The 18206-nt window shown below is 38.1% G+C and overlaps 1 protein-coding gene and 1 long non-coding RNA gene across 4 annotated transcripts in view; one reads left to right on the forward strand and one right to left on the reverse strand.

Annotated features, from left to right (window-relative positions):
• Positions 1–18206, reverse strand: part of whrna (whirlin a) — a 274824-nt gene that overhangs the window by 201829 nt on the left and 54789 nt on the right. The window lies entirely within an intron of this gene.
• LOC111197638 (uncharacterized) lies at positions 11341–16199 on the forward strand. Of its 2 annotated transcripts, none has more exons than XR_007425108.1 (6): positions 11341–11573; positions 12558–12647; positions 13124–13237; positions 13717–13807; positions 14244–14315; positions 16021–16199. It is a non-coding gene; the product is annotated as an uncharacterized LOC111197638 (long non-coding RNA). The 2 variants fall into 2 exon arrangements; XR_007425109.1 differs by having other exon boundaries at positions 13717–13798.

Raw genomic sequence — 18206 nt, forward strand, 5'->3', positions numbered from 1 at the left:
CATGTTCTCCTCCACCAGTCTTACACACTGCTTTTGGATAACTTTATGCCTGCACTCCTGGTGCAAAAATTCAAGCAGTTCAGCTTGGTTTGATGGTTGTGATCATCCGTCTTCCTCTTGTTTTTTTTTATTTGGAAAATCAAAGAAACTCAAATTTTTTTAAGTGGTCTAATTTTTTTCCAAAGCTGTTTATATTTTCCCACCCCTACTTTTGAGTATTTAAGTATTTGAGAATATTCCACTGACACATGTAGATGTTTGACATGAATTGTAATGTCGATTAGCCCCCAGCTTCACCTCCTGAAATGACAAGCTCCTCACAGTGAAAGCATGCGGCCGACATTTACACCATCCTGCAGCTTTTACTGCTTACAATTGCGCATTACTTTAGCTGAGAGCTGTCGAAACACATAGCGAACATTCAGCCACAACAACATGACAATATGATGACATGATGACTTCTTCTCCATTCCACTAAAAGCACACAAAGCTGCAGCAGCTCCTCTTCCTCCTCTAAACACAGCCGATAAAAGCCTCACGTCTTCCACTCCCCTCAGGCTCTCCCTTTGGCCTGGTGTGTCCTCTTGTGTCACCAGCCATACATATGCATAGAACTGAATGCCTTTGAATATGCATTTGAAGCTGTATTCCTGTTTATCTTCAAAGTACACCAAAAAAAAAAAAAAAAACATGCTGCTCATCACATCACACACTGTCTATCACTTACACAAAGATAATTTCATCTGGCACTGTAGTTCTGGGTTCTCCTCCAGAGATTCTGAAAAGGGTTCTGATGTCTGTTCCTCGTGCTCCACAGGAGAACATTATAAAACCCTGCATTTCTCTTATATAAATGTGGATTGAGTTTGTGAACAGAACAGGCAACAAAACTAGGCATGTGATGGTATGGACTTTGTTTTTTAGTCTCTGCATTGTTGCTCATACTTTAATATGACCTGTTTCAGCCAACTCTGTTTAGTGCCATTCCAGCACGTCATATAAAGCGTGAATACTGTGTGCTGCTGCCAACCTGCAGAGCTGTTATGAATGCAGGTAACAGTAATGAATGGGCAGTCATTGTCTTGTCTCTTGGGGAGGGGCTAAGTTTCCACAGTGGAGGACTAATGCTAACCATAACACTAGATGACTTCGAAAATGAAGTTCAACTTATATAGCGCTTTACAATTTTACACGTTTTACACACAAGCACAGTAAACATCAACACTTATCCACATACCGGTGAAAAGCTGCAGCCAAAAGACTCTGAAAAGATTTTACTAGACTGAAGTCTGACACCCTCTCACAACTAAAGACGAGTCCCAGAGTTTTTATGCCAGGTTTACACTACACAACTTTTTAATTCGTCAGTTGTTGTGCTGTTCACACTATACAACTGGTTGTGCTGTAATCACGAGTCCTATAGTTGTTGAGACTTTACTACACCACTGAAAGACACGGGGTCACAGGTTACACAATTTGTTGCTGGGGAAAATCGCAAACTCACTTGGCTGCTCTCCAGAAACACGTTTTGTCACAAAAAGATGCAAAAACTAAACACGCGAGAATCAGTGATGCCATGCCAGAGAATCTCTGTAGAGGAGAATACACACTTGCAATGAGTCCAAAATGAATGAGTTTATAAATGTCTGATCAGTTTTATACTGAAATATCTACTCATGTCTTCAATACAGATCTATATTAAATGTTTTAGTACAGCAGACATTGTTTTTTTCTAGGATCAGCTCGCCAACCAATCAGCAGTAGCAGTTTTCTGTAGATAAGCCGAAATATACAGGCACACTTTTTTTTGCTTTTTTAGTGAAATACAACATTCTACTTTCTAAAATTAAAGAAATATTCAAAACAAGTAGTTCATTTTAATCTTATTTTTTTCTTTTAGCTGAATTCACCCCATTCTTAGAGGACTCACTCACAGGTTCCCTCTAGAGTTTAACAGTAGAGGGAACAGAACGTGGTCAGACTCTCTACAAAACAGCTCTGGTCATGTAGCTCTGGCTGGTCATGCAGCTCTGACTGTAGGTAGGTGCTGCTCCTGACTCCCAGTCACCGACTGGATCAGATCAGTCAGCAGTGGCTCAGCATATCTCCTTAACTGGGCTAAAATTGTGTAGTGTGAACCTTAGATTAGTCATGACGGGTTATTTTTCACAAGACAGCAACAGGGGTAAGTAGTAGGGTCAAGAGGAGAAATGGAATTTGGCCCAGGACTCTCATGATTTTGTCCTGACACTGGTAATTTGCCTGCAACAGTAAAATCACTTGCAAATCATTTAGTATAATGTAGGCATAACATGCATATGTGGCTGGACTGGCTAAAGAGCCAAAAACAAATGAAAGAATTAATTTTATAAAGAAATTAGAAGTAGCTCTTATAGTGCTTCAAAGAATACGTACTAAATGACAGTAATTGTATAAACTGCTACCACAGTGCCATTTCGAAACAATGAAGAAGCCCCTCCTCCTTAAACACAAAGCTCATGCGTGTTGCCAGGTTGAGGACACTGAACCTACACAAAGGGTTGCAAGATGGGCTTTAGGTACTTACAATGGAAAGAAAATAAGTCATACTCTGTTAATCAAGTTAATCAGCTAATGAATACATATATAATGTTTTAAATATTTTCACGTTCTAAAGCTTCTTAAAAACATAGACTGTTATCCAGCTTAGGCAAAGCAAAAGAAAAAAAAAACACTGCTTTGAAAATACATTCTACTTTACAGAAACTGCTCAGTTTTACAGATAACACAGCTCAGGGCTAAAATATTCAGGAGAAAATGAGCTACCTAGCCAACAAATTATCTGTTTTCTATCTGCTCCTTTTTCTGTCTCCATAAAGGTGCATTATCATAAATTAGAATATCATGAAATAGTTAATTGATTTCAGTCATTTAACACATAAAAACAAATGCATATTACATGTTAAATAATGTTAAAGTCTTTTAATGTTGATGATTATGGCTTACAGTCAATGACTATTGCTTACTCTACTCTGCTAATGAAGCTTTTTGAAAGAAAGCTAAATGTTTTTAGGTTGGGTAATGTCTAAACCAGTTTGCTTGCTCTCTTTAGTGGCATGCTGTTTGTCTGATATTGTGCTGAATGCGGCCATAGGCGAGGCAGTGGGCAAAATTAGATCCAAAACAGAAACGATTTAAAACGAATCATACTGACTGTAGTTTAATGACCACAATAGTTGTTCTTCTATGGTAGGTGTGGGGAACTGAGGACTATTTCAGTCCATCACTGGTGTAATTAAGCAGAAAGGAATATACATCTCACAAAAGTGAGTACCCCCCCTTACATTTTTGTCAATATTTTAGCATATATTACACTGATATGACAGTGGAAATTTGTTGTGCCTTCAGAAGAACACACAGCCATTAATGTCTAGACCTAAACCCTATTGAGCATCTGTAGGGGAATCCTCAAACGGTAGGTCGAGGAGCACAAGGTCTCTAACGTCCCCCAGTTCTTTGATGTCATCATGGAGGAGTGAAAGAGGATACCAGTGACGACTTGTGAAGCTCTAGTGAATTTCATGCCCAAGAGAGTTAAGGGTGTACTCACTTTGGTCGCCAGTGGTTTAGAAATTAATGGCTTTTGAGGGAACAGCAAATTTACACTGTTATACTATAGCTGTACACTGACTACTTTACACTGTATCAAAGTGTCATATCTTTAGAGTTGTCCCATGTGAGGGATGTACTCACGTTTTGTGAGATTGAGTGTTAAATGTCCAGGACCAGAGCTCCCTGCCACTGCTCTACAGCATCAGTCAAATAACCCTCTGTAGCATCTTTTTGTTATTTAGTAGGGCACGTGGCACAGTTCTGTGGGTCAGTTCAGTATAGGAGCTGGTCACATGTCAGGACCACTTCAGCGGCTGTGGAGTGGAAGCCCACTCTAATGGAAGTTCAGCATCACCGGCAGCACGTTGCTATAACTACAAAGCACGAAACAGCAAGTGCCGGCCCCTCCAGTGAAATTAATCAATGCCTGTTCAGAGGCCATTTCTCCATCGCTTCCTGCCTATCGCTGACACGACCGTTTTGGAGGCCACATCCTTCTCTCAAACCTCTCCTCCTCTTTACCTCACTCCAGAGAAATAACAGGAAATGAAAAGAGGCAGGGAGCGATCTGTTGTGCGGTCCAGGGTGCTGCCTCAGCCACTCATGGCTAAAGGAATAATTAACAGGTTCATCTGCAGTTGTGTGGCAGGACTGCTGTCACACAGTATTGAGTTGGAGCTTTATCAGTATTGATAGATAACAAAAGTGAGCTGCCTGCAGTGTGTGCTATTTACTGGGTTATTCAGACTGTCTGAACTGAATAAACAGATTTAAATGTCTGAGAGGAACGAGGGTGATGGCACAATAACATCACGATTAGATGAAAATGCAAAAAGCAAATGTATAAACGACCATCATAAAACAGTTTTATTTTCATTAGCTAATATTCTGACTCTTTTACAATATCATTCAGTTATGATGGCCAATTTTTTGATTAGTCAATTAATCACAAATATTTTTGTCTTGCCCTCCATTAATGAAAAGTTCCAATGCATGTTTAATTGCATCTTGACAGCTAGATTTTGTAGGACAATTTGATATTTTGCTGTACCTATATAAAATTACTTATTATTATTAATATAGGACACAAAACTCATATAATGTATCATGTTTTATAATGAGATGTAAAGACTGACAATACTTACTTTGAATTTGAACATAAAAATATATATTTATTGTAATAATTTTACTGAGAGAGAAATGTATACGTACTTAATGTTTTTCTTTTTATTCATGTAAATTGCCATTAGGTCCGTTTACAATTTCTATATTATTTGTTTATTTCTAAGTTTTTTTTTTTTTTTTTGTATTAATATTTCCCTTTTATTGTGGTCTTGAAATACCTCTGGAACCTGAGTTGCCAGATTTGCATTTTTTCCCATCAAACTGGGCTTGTTTGATAGTTGTGGGTAAAAATTTAAAGGACAAAATGTGTGTGTTTTTTGTCTACTATTAAATTTTAACGCGGCCACCAAATAGCCTTTCCTGTAAACTGTTCAAAATGAAAATGTGCTGTGTTGTGAACGTCTGTGCCAACCTTAGATATTGAGCTAATTTAAGCTTCTGATGGGTGGGGTTTAGACAGACTTTGGGCAGGATTGTTTTTGGTGGGCCTGGTAACCCTGGCTGCAGATCACAGATTCTCGCTGTTTGCTTTCTCTCTGTTTCTCCAGAGACAGCAGAAGCACTAAACGTGAGATTTAAACACTGAGAATATGTTTAAATGGATCATAAGCTGATGTACAGTGAGTCTGGGTGTTGTCTTGTCCCTTATCTGGTGCGTTAATCATTTTTGGAGACACGGAGAGCGAGCTGCCTGCGTGAGCCCATTACCCCTCCCACAGGGTGTAGTCCACTTCATCATACTTTAACGATGCGTCAGTAATGAAAATCTGTGTCAACAAATTTTTATAGTCGACATTGTAGATTATGTTGAATGATTGTTGCAGCCCTAGACACAAATAATGTAGTGTCATGTGTGGTCAACTGGCGATGGGTCAACATGAAAATCAACAGCGCAGATGAACTGAAATCGAGTGTTTACACCCTTGAACTGAAAATAAAGTTCAGATATTTATGGGAACTTAAGTACCTCTCTTTCTCTCAGAGTTAAAAGTTCTGGACAAATTGTTTAAATATTAGTTTTCATATTGATATGTTTTTTTTTTTACCATAGTTCTTAAAAAAAGGTGGGCCCTAAAAGGGAATACAGTTTTTAATATTTCTGTCATACAACAAGACACTGTTTTAACCAAATATGTTTTATCAATGACTTTTTGTTTCAAAAATTTCAGAAAATTAAATACTATGTATAGGTGTTGTTGGGACCTTGTATGGAGAGTAAGAAGATATTTGAGATTGAGCCAGACACATTTAAAAATCTCCACCTTAAAGAGTATTTTTGATAGATGCATTGTCAATGACCAAAAATAGATTTTCATGTGGACAAAATGCCAGATCACACTAAAGAAATACTCTGACTAAGTGTGGATGGGGTGTTAGTCTAGTTTTAGTTAATCTAGCGTGCCAATATACATATTACTGTCTAATAGCCTTACTAAGCAACTGTATATCACAAACACAATTTTATCAGGAAAAGTTTATCAGTCCTCATTAAAAGCTTACAGCATACTGCAAATTATTCATGGTGAATGTATAATCAATAATTAATAATCAATAAGGATTCAAGGATTCAAGTAGATTTTATTGTCATTCGCATCACATGTGGTACATGAGGTGGAACGAAATTGTGATCTCACGATCCAGTTTTACACCCAAAGAGCTGTTATTAATAGATATATAGATAAAAAAAGAATACAATAAAAGAATTAGAATATACAAAATAGATAGATAAATATCCCAAGAATAAAAAAATAAATAGAGAGTAGAAGGTTCAGCAACATGAAGTCCAGAGTGCAAGTGTGCTATAGCAGTATGATAATGTGAGCAGTGGAGATAAAGTGTCTCAGTGCAAGTAAAGTGACCATGTTGGTAAACAGTAAACAGTAATTTGTCCTTGGTGTCAGTGCAGTGTGTTGTTAAGTGGAGTTTAAGAGTCTTACAGCTTCCGGAATGAAGCTGTTTCTGAGTCATGTTGTTTTGCACTTAATGCTCCGCAGCCTCCGGACTGAGGGGAGTGGGACAAAAAGTGCGTGTGCTGGGTGGGTGGGATCCTTCCTGATGCAGGTGGCCCTAATAATCAATTATACCCCTAATAAAGACACACAGTGAAAGTAAGAGCTAGTGGATAGTAGAGCTTAACACTACTACCCTCCTCATAGCACACAATTCACTACAGTCATTAGCCTGATGTAAACTGATTCAAACATATATTGCAAAATACAAAACTTATTCGCCAAATGCAATAAATGCTCATGTAGAAGCATCTGCATGTGGAGAAACTTCAGACCGCTAAACACATTAGTGCTCAGAAGACAGTGGCTTTTATTAATCTAAATTAATAAAATCTAAAATACCCTCTGAAACTGTTAGAATCTAGAAATTAACAAGTTACTGAATTTGATTGAGACCGTCCAGCTCTAGGACAACCACTGAGACAATACTCATTTTGTATGCAGATGAAGTCTGAAAGTCTTAATTAGCCCTACAGTGTTCGAGCGTAAGTCATTACACAAAGATCATAAGTAGTGGCAGTGAGTGATCCGCGGGTATAAGTGAGGTTAATAAATAAGGCTTGTAAAATAGTCCCAGTGTACAAAGGGCTCAGCAGTGTAATTTATAGGGAGGACATCATGGGGCTGGATGATGATTTTATGGCCTCTATTTTCCCGGCCTAGTCCATTACTGAAGCCACTGGTGCTGGATAATAGCACATGACAGCGAGAGGGCCATCACTCCTCACGTGCCCCGTTTGACCACACTGACTGCTGCTGACCTGAAATGCTGCCCCACTTTCCCCCGACAATTATTTACTCTGCTACAGCCAGCGTCAACAGACAACAGAGAACATATCACCCATTTACACCATGCTCTGATATTTACAGCAGTGATGCACAATAACAGGGTACAAGAAATGGTAGTGCACTTTACTATTGCTATTTCTCTTTTTTTGGTTCTTAAAATATACCAAAATTCTGAGTATTTCATCACCATATCCTACAAATGTATCACACTAAATTGCTTTTATTCATGTGGAGTCATTAAAATGTAGTGGCAAAAAAAAAAATACACTTCAGGTCCCAAGTGTTTAAAACACTTTTAAAACATTTTTTTTGCTTTTTTTTTTTTTCAATTTAAGCTCTTCAGATCAACCTGAAAAAGTACAAATCAGTAAACTGCTAGAGTTTTTAAAAATGGAAATAAATTGAGCTTTAAAAAGTGAAATGAGAATTTCCAAAGCCCTTGTCTGTGTTACTGTTACTGCACTCTCTAGTGCAGCATTTACACACTTACACACTTACAGCACATTCACACTTTCATCATAATAATTAGAAAAAGACACAGAAACAAAGAGAACTCTTTAACTTTTAGAGTCATATGAAAAAGTTTGGGCACCCCTATTAATCTTAATCATTTTTAGTTGTAAATATTTGGGTGTTTGCAGCAGCCATTTCAGTTTGATATATCTAATAACTGATGGACACAGTAATATTTCAGGATTGAAATGAGGTTTATTGTACTAACAGAAAATGTGCAATATGCATTAAACCAAAATTTGACCGGTGCAAAAGTATGGGCACCCTTATCATTTTATTGATTTGAATACTCCTAACTACTTTTTACTGACGTACTGAAGCACAAAATTGGTTTGGTAACCTCATTGAGCTTTGAACTTCATAGCCAGGTGTATCCAATCATGAGAAAAGGTATTTAAGGTGACCAATTGCAAGTTGTTCTCCTATTTGACTCTCCTCTGAAGAGTGGCATCATGGGCTCATCAAAACAACTCTCAAATGATCTAAAAACAAAGATTGTTCAACATAGTTGTTCAGGGGAAGGATACAAAAAGTTGTCTCAGAGATTTAACCTGTCAGTTTCCACTGTGAGGAACATAGTAAGGAAATGGAAGACCACAGGGTTCTAACAGTTCTTGTTAAGCCCAGAAGTGGCAGGCCAAGAAAAATATCAGAAAGGCAGTTAGTTTTCTGTTAGTACAATAAACCTCATTTCAATCCTGAAATATTACTGTGTCCATCAGTTATTAGATATATCAAACTGAAATGGCTGTTGCAAACACCCAAATATTTACAACTAAAATGATTAAGATTAATAGGGGTGCCTAAATTTTTCATTTGACTGTAAAAGTAGAAGTAAACTTTTCTTTAGAGACATTGCAGATTAAGCCAGAGAATGATGAGCATTGTTTCCTACACCTTTAAAAGACTCTTGGTAACTGGAGAAAACTGCTACAGAAAGACGTCTGGCTGACACACATGGCAAAAGCACCTTTAGCTCAGCTTAACTTTGACACAAGTCTCAGTTTCAACATTGAAGTGATGAATTAGAGGTCTGATAGGTGAAGTGCAGTAATAAAGTCATTGATAAGATGACAAAATATAAAAGCAGCTAGTCTGGGTCATACAGCACTGCTATTAAACTACTAAACAATACGGGTGTTCTAAAACTTTTGACTGGTAGTGTATCCTCACTGAAGTCCTCACTAATTTAGTGTAGCCACACAGCCAGCTGGCCAAGAGCAAGGCAAACACACTGAAGCATTTAAAATAACGACTTCTTTGCTCTTGCCGAAAAAAGTGAAGTACATTCTTTGAGCAGAAACAGCACATTAAGCTTCTTGTAACAACTTTGTCCTGCTCTGATTAACAGCAAGCAAGCAAATCAAATTGTTTAAGAATGAACAATTATAACAGCCTGCTTACTTTAAGGCATTAATGAACAGAATAATTAAGAAATGCCAACATTTCTGTCTGCTACAATAATAACAAATCCCATTCATTTATCACATTTCCTATACTTTCTATAATAGATTTAAACAGCATTATTAACATCTAAATAAAAACAGTCAAAAAATGTAAACTGTAGTAAAATATAGATGGTAGGTGAAAAGGATGGTAAATGGAAATGGTGAATTGTGGTTGAGGTGTAAGGGGTTATTCATCTTTAACATCTGTCGGAAGCTCCTGCTGATGTTTTATCAGACTGTGGTGTCCAGCTGTCTTTTCTATGCTGTGGTGTGCTGGGGAGGAAGCATGAAGAAGAGGGACGAGATGCGTCTGGACAAGCTGGTCAGGCGGGCGGGGTCCGTGGTTGGTGTGGAGCTAGACTCTGTGGTAACGGTGGCAGAGAGGAGGACACTGCAAAAACTACTCTCCATCATGGATGATGATGGTCACCCACTGCATTTCATCATCATGGATCAGAGGAGCAGTTTCAGTGGCAGGCTCCTGTCACAGAGCTGCTCTACGGACAGACTGAGAAGATCGTTCGTTCCGAGAGCCATCAGACTCTTCAACTCCTCCCAGTGGAGCCGGAAGAGAGAGGACAGATGAGGAACGAGTCTCAATATGTGCTTTCTTAATCAGCCTTTTTTTATCTGTACTGGAAAGCACCCTACACATCTACACCCTGGGACTCTTTTGCCTTTTTACTGTATATACTGTTCATTTGCATCCATGGACACTTGGCACTTTACTGTACACTCTGTACCTTTTCACTCCTGGACACTTTACTGTACATCTTGTACATTTGCACCCCTGGACACTTTGTCACTTTACTGTACATCCTGTACTTTTGCACTCCTGGACACTACACTACGCACCTTACTTAAATACAATACTTGCACAGGTTTATGTTTAATATTGTCATATCTGCTGATACCTTCTATACTTAAATTATTATTTTACTGCACTACCTCATATCTATGACTGATTACTTTCACACTTTGTATAGTTTTTTTGTATTTATATATTTATGTATATATTTTTAAGTTTATAATTTTATAGTTTAGAGTCTTATATTCCTCACTGTGCTCTTTTATTTTATTTTATAATACTTATTGTTTGTTTCTACTGTGTACTGTTTGTTTCGACTGTGTTGTGTAACTGCTACTGGCTGCTAAATTTCCTTCGGGATCAATAAAGTATCTATCTATCTATCTATCTATCTATCTATCTATCTATCTATCTATCTATCTATCTATCTATCTATCTATCTATCTATCTATCTATCTATCTATCTATCTATCTATCTATCTATCTATCTATCTATCTATCTATCTATCTATCTATCTATCTATCTATCTATCTATTACTGCTTTGTGCTCTTTATGATTCCTGGTATGCTTTGGATAGTAAGGGTGTGAACATTTTGTGTCCTTTCGTACACCCTGTGCAAGGCATGTTGCAATGCTCTTTGCTACCTTACACCCTGTCTACAGTCTATTTTCACGCCTTGGGCTTGTGCCGATAAAATAGTGTCAGAGTTTAGGAATAAATCTACACTGATGGGTGTGACGGTCTGGAAGTGAGGTGTGTTCAGGTGAATTTCTGGCGTGTTGCTTTTTTGGCGGCAGAAAACACAGGAGCTCCACTGATTTAAATAAACCTAGGCTACAGTCAACAGTCAACCACTCCTTTAGGTGCACTTTTCCCCAATGCAGAGTACAAACCCGACTTTTGGTATTGTTTAGAATAAAAATCTAGAAATCTAGAAACAAACAATGTTTCCAAACAGAATAAAAAAAAAAATAATAACTGCCCATCTCTGAACTTTAAAAAGGAATAAGATAAATAATGAAATAACAATCTTATCATGTTTCCTGCCTACACCCTAAAAAATGCTGGGTTATTTAAACTACCCAACTGCTACGTTACTGAGGTTGGGTCAAAAATACGGGTTATTTTTTCGTTTGTTGGGTAATTTTAAACAACCCAGCGCTGCTGGGTTTGCAGTGCGGACCTGAGAGAGAACATGCACGCCCCGCCCCGCCCTGGACGCCGACCGCACCATTTCCCTCCCGCTGGAAGAGGCTCCTGTGGGAAGTAAATGGCTGAAATAAATATGTAAGTAAAGTGCTTAATCTTGAGTTTTTATATAAATATCTCGATTTAATGCTAGACACCAAGTGTTTAGATTCATTCTCCCTCACAAATTGAGGCTGAAAAACGTACTGTGAGCATTAGGTAAAATTAGCTAAAAATTAGCTTGTTAGCTAAATTGCTAGCCAGTTTGATAACTGGGTAAACCTTTGGACAAAGCACCTTCGGCTGGACTAGTTTCGAGTTGCGATAAAGGGAAAAAAATGCTTTTGTGGAATTATGTTATTTTAGCTAAGGTTAGCCTCTTAATATCAAATTAGCATGTTAGCTGCGCTAGAGATTTAGCTAGCCAGCTAGATAACTAACTAGATTTTGCTGACTGACGCTAGTTTTTACTTTTTACACTGAACATAGGAAGCTATTTTATCGTCCTTACTGCTAATTAGCTGGATATCTAGCTAACTAGCTTCATTAGGCGCCATTTCATCGTGCAGATGAGTTGAAACTGTGTTTTTGAAGTTGATAAACTCTGCTTGAGTGACTTGCATTAAAATGTACAGTATTTGAACTAATATTTAATATATAATATATGATGCATTTGCATTTAATTAATTTAGCAATTTGTTCCACTATCCTACTTTTTCATGCTGTGTGTATAAGCAGTGTTTTTAATAAACTACCTGTACACTATCTTTCTCAGTGCCTTGTTTTAAACGTTAGAGCCCTTGGAATTCTAGCAATGAAGTGTGGAGCTACTATGATATTGTAAATGATGTAAAAATGTAAAAGAAAGTCCATATTACACTGGCTTTCTCCTTAAAGCTATATACAAATGCTGAAAAGTACCTTAAAAGGAAGGAACATAGATTTTAGTACTTAGTTGCTTTCTAATTTTTCTTGAATTATATTTTAAGTCTAGCTGGAAGAAAATACATCTTGTTGGGTTCCGCTTTAAAAAATAAAATGTTAGTTGATGTGGTTTTGTTAATACAATTTATTTTTCTTCAGTTCTGTTAGATTTTTCCTGTTCCATGGATTCATTTGTGAAGAAGAAATTACATGAGTGGAAACTGGACTCTCTGATTCCTAGGTCTGAGTGTAAGTTAACCTTCATATAAATAACTTGAAAGTATTTATGATGGTCATTTCATGAATGAATGAGTCTGCGGCAAAGTATTAGTTAAGGTCTGATCCAAAGTCTGAGCTTATTTTTCTTTTTTTTAGAACAAAGAGTACCAAAGGTACAGTATAAATGTCACAGTAAAATTTTAAGGGGAGTTTCACCAATTTTATTTTTGTCATTTACCCAGTGATTGAATATGAAATATTAAAATATGTATTTAAATAAAAGTTTAAAATATTTAAACTATATGACAGCAAACTTATTCATTTTTGCTTCAATCTTAATGTTGTTCATTATGTTTGAGTTAATTTCTGCTCTGGTACAAACTCAGGGGCATTATTTTAACCAGAGTACATTGTCATTCAGAATGAAATTGGTGATCTCAACTTCAGTTCTGCAAAAGCATTTATTTGTTGTCTTTTTTTTTTATTGCATGCACACTTCTTCTCAGATGAAGAAATGAAAAAGGAGTTTTCTTTTACTGGACGATGCTTCCATTGTGGCGCTAGTTCCTGTGATTGGTCCCAGACTGAAACTGAGGTGACACCTCAGAAAACTGAATGAGGTAATTAGACAACAGTCTACTAATGGGGTATTTGGGGTAGAAAAGAGTGCTAAGTGTAGGGGTACAGTCAGTGCTAGAGTGGTTAAAATCTCTCTATTCCCATAAGCCGGCTGGTCATATTTTGTCTTTTCAGAAACACACCAGGGATACACGGCTGTAGGTGGAGATAGTGTGTGCATGTGAAAATAGCTTTGCCAAATTTAGCAATTTTTTCATCATGTACATATATTCCTGTTAATACGAACTTGTTTCTCGACAGCCAGATATCTGCCAAATTAGGTTATTTAAAAACTGATTCCATCAAAAGATTTAAACTGAAGATAAGTTTTTTTGATAGATTTTTAGTTTATTGTCCACATCTGCACTAATGTTTTAAAGATTGTATGGTCAAGAAAAGTTGCTGAGAAGCCATGAAAAAGTCATGGATTAAAAAGTATATTAACCTTGTATTATTCCTAATAAAATGTTTTTCTTTTCAGATGCGCAAGGTGAAGAGGACAGAAGAGCTTCCGTCCGAGCTACAAAGAGACAAAAAAAAAATCATTTATTGATCTGCAACCGGTTAATATAGTAATAAAGTTAATATACATTGCTGTGAAAAAGTATTGGCCACCTTACATATTTATTTTCATTTTGCCTTTTTGTCAGTTGCATTATTTTAGACTAATTCACACTTTTTAACAATATAATCTGAGTAATTTTAAAACTAATTAAAAATAAATCATTTAATTTATTAAAGGAACCAAAATGGCCTTATGTGAAAGTATTGCTCTACAAAAGTCTTGTATTACATTAGCGTCCAGTCGTGTTGCAAAGATGGTCACATAGTGAACTGACTTGTCTATAAGGTTTTAGATGAAAGCGTTCTCTTCTGATGTAAAATGTATTGTAATACAAACACTGGATTGATAGCAGCTTATGCTCAGCATGTTTTATTTAAGAACGTTAGTACTAATTCAAAGCAATAAAAGTACTAATTCTGTTTAAATTCTCATCTTTACAACAGGTTGGGACCATTATGGGGAGTTCCTGTCCGAGGCACAAGTCACAAGACCATACCCATTTGTTTTGGCTCTAGGTACATGCCAACATACATACCACTGTATAGTACACTGCTCAAAAAAATAAAGGGAACACTCAAATAACACAATATAACTCCAAGTAAATCAAACTTCTGTGAAATTAAACTGTCCACTTAGGAAGCAACACTGATTGACAATCAATTTCACCTGCTGTTGTGCAAATGGAATAGACAACAGGTGAAAATTATTGGCAATTAGCAAGACACACTCAATAAAGGAGTGGTTCTGCAGGTGGGGACCACAGACCACTTCTCAGAACCTATGCTGTCTGGCTGATGTTTTGGTCAGTTTTGAATGTTGGTGGTGCTTTCACACTCGTGGTAGCATGAGACGGACTCTACAACCCACACAAGTGGCTCAGGTAGTGCAGCTCTTTCAGGATGGCACATCAATGCGAGCTGTGGCAAGAAGGTTTGCTGTGTCTGTCAGCGTAGTGTCCAGAGGCTGGAGGCGCTACCAGGAGACAGGCCAGTACACCAGGAGACGTGGAGGAGGCCGTAGGAGGGCAACAACCGAGCAGCAGGACCGCTACCTCCGCCTTTGTGCAAGAAGGAACAGGAGGAGCACTGCCAGAGCCCTGCAAAATGACCTCCAGCAGGCCACAAATGTGCATGTGTCTGCACAAACGGTTAGAAACCGACTCCATGAGGATGGTATGAGGGCCCGACGTCCACAGATGGGGGTTGTGCTCACAGCCCAACACCGTGCAGGACGCTTGGCATTTGCCAGAGAACACCAGGATTGGCAAATTCGCCACTGGCGCCTTGTGCTCTTCACAGATGAAAGCAGGTTCACACTGAGCACATGACAGACGTGACAGAGTCTGGAGACGCCGTGGAGAGCGGTCTGCTGCCTGCAACATCCTTCAGCATGACCAGTTTGGCAGTGGGTCAGTAATGGTGTGGGGTGGCATTTCTTTGGAGGGCCGCACAGCCCTCCGTGTGCTCACCAGAGGTAGCCTGACTGCCATTAGGTACCGAGATGAGATCCTCAGACCCCTTGTGAGACCATATGCTGGTGCGGTTGGCCCTGGGTTCCTCCTAATGCAGGACAATGCTAGACCTCATGTGGCTGGAGTGTGTCAGCAGTTCCTGCAAGATGAAGGCATTGAAGCTATGGACTGGCCCGCCCGTTCCCCAGACCTGAATCCGATTGAGCACATCTGGGACAATATGTCTCGCTCCATCCACCAACGTCACGTTGCACCACAGACTGTCCAGGAGTTGGCGGATGCTTTAGTCCAGGTCTGGGAGGAGATCCCTCAGGAAACCATCCGCCACCTCATCAGGAGCATGCCCAGGCGTTGTAGGGAGGTCATACAGGCACGTGGAGGCCACACACAATACTGAGCCTCATTTTGACTTGTTTTAAGGACATTACATTAAAGTTGGATCAGCCTGTAGTGTGTTTTTTCACTTTAATTTTGTGTGTGGCTCCAAATCCAGGCCTCCATTGGTTAATAAATTTGATTTCCATTGATGATTTTTGTGTGATTTTGTTGTCAGCACATTCAACTTTGTACTGAACAAAGTATTCAATGAGAATATTTCATTCATTCAGATCTAGGATGTGTTATTTGAGTGTTCCCTTTATTTTTTTGAGCAGTGTATTTTAATGTGCAATGCAGGTTTCATGTGTTGAGATTTTTTGTTCTCTGCTGTTTCAGCACTGTAGGACTAATAAAGGATTATCTTTTTGTAGGAGATGATCGGCACTGCTCGCAATCCTTTGTGGTCATCAACAGGGAAAAAAAATGTTGTTGAGGAATGTTTATGAAATGGAAATGAAATGGTTGTTGTTGATGACTGTTGTTGTTAAGAAATTACTTTGAGAAATTATCATGAGATGTACTTATTCAATAAAGCATTTTATTGTTGGTACTTAAGTATTATTTAATTTTTTTCAATGTTTATGGTGTAAAAAAAACTTGCATTAAAAGGTCTAAATTTTACATTTATTCGTACTTTAAAATCAACCCAAACTTTGGTTCAGTTAACCCAGCAAAGTAGTTAAAATTACATAGCGTTTGGGTTGAATGCTTAACCCAAAATGCATGGTCAAATGAATAACCCAATATGCTGGGTCAATTCTACCCAGTGCTGTGTTTGTCCAATATTGACCCAGCGCTGGGTTGTGAAAACAACCCAATTTGGGTCAATTTCTACCCAGCATTTTTTAGAGTGTACTTATGTCCAACTTATCTTCTCCTTTGCTATGAATCAGATACAAATCTCATTTCGGTAAAACATATTGAGGTGACTTTAACCAGAATTCTAAAAAAAAATAAGATTCAGTGTTTTTTTTTTTTAGTTTTAGCTGTTTACACAGCCACACAAACAACACACCTGTGTCCTATATGATGTATAAGATGGAATTTGGGCGTTATTTTTAGACCTTCTTTGTAAACATAGCCTAATTTGAGGGACAGAGAAAAGTTCAGGAGACATGTATCTGTGTACCTTTTTAAAGTTTGGACACACTTTTTCATTTGTTTCTCTTTATTTCTTTCTTTAATTTATTTTCTACATTATAGATTAATATTAAAGACGTGAAAACAGTTAAGGGACATATGGAATTACTTAGTAAACCTGATGAACTGAGATGGGGATTTGAGGTGATTTAATTGGGATGAGCTGGAGCTTCACAGCGTGATGGAACAGCAGCAACTATTGTTCAGCACCTCCAGGAACTCCTTTTTCAAGATGCTGAGAAAACTAGGTGACTCTCCCTCACGAAGACACTGAGATTAAAATACCAAGAGTGTGCAGATCTGTCCTCAAAGATAAATGTGCTGCTTAGACTAATCTAAAGTATAAAACATTTTCTGGTTTGTTTAACACATTAAGTTTACTAAATAATTCAGCATGTGTTCCTGTATAGCTTTAATATAATCTTCAATATTACATTTACAATGTAAAAAAAATCATAAAAATAAAGAAAACAATGAATGACTGGTACTGTATAGAAACTCTTTTCGATTCCAGTGTATGGTGTGTATGATCAAAGATAAAGGATGAGTACAGTGAACAACAGAGAGAAACAGTTGTACCCCCTCACACACCCACTCCTCTCCTATATGGAGAGTTTGGCAGCCTGTAATTATTAAGACTAAAAGTTTATGGAAAGTATTACTAATGGACGGACAGATAGATGGGTGGACAGAAAGATGATGGGAGTGGAGAGGGAATGTGCTGAAGAGTCAATGTGCTTTCTAAACACAGCAGACTCAGTGAAGTGGGCTTCAAACTATACTCTCCACACAGCGCCAAGAGTGTGGCCCCACAGATAGAGAGCAGGTTATTTATGGGAGTGGGCAGGAACAAGAGGGAGCAGGATGGCATGCAGGCGCGTCACTGAGGGCTATCCACCACCATCACCAGCATCCAGCAAACTTCTTGACCCCTTTTCATGTTTGCTCCTCTTCCGGCTCTAAATGTATAATGCGGCACTGTATTCACACTGTAATCAACTGTAAAGCTTTTGATAAAAATCATGAATGGATGCTGCATTTGGATGGCCTGGACTTTATTTGACTACCCTGTAAAAGATGTTTCATTCCCTTAATGTGATTTGACGTTATTTGAACAGAAAATATTAAACTGAAACAAAAATTACAGCAAATTTCTTGTTAAAAGTTGGTTTAACTGAATAATCTGTGTTGGCAAAATTTACAAGCGGAGTTTTATAATGTAATTTTGGGAGTTTGATCCACGCCCTTACTCCCCCCACTCTCCGACCTATATAAACCCTCACTTCCTCTCTACCTCCATGTCGTTCAACCTCGCACCCACCTCCTCCCCATCTTTCTCCTTTATTTATTTTCTCCCTTTCTCTTCCTGTTTCTCTTTGTGTGGGGGGGGGCTTCAGCTTCCCGCTTTTTTGAAACT

The sequence above is a fragment of the Astyanax mexicanus genome, chromosome 17 (genome assembly GCF_023375975.1).
Source record: "Astyanax mexicanus isolate ESR-SI-001 chromosome 17, AstMex3_surface, whole genome shotgun sequence".
Classification (NCBI taxonomy): Eukaryota; Metazoa; Chordata; class Actinopteri; order Characiformes; family Acestrorhamphidae; genus Astyanax; species Astyanax mexicanus.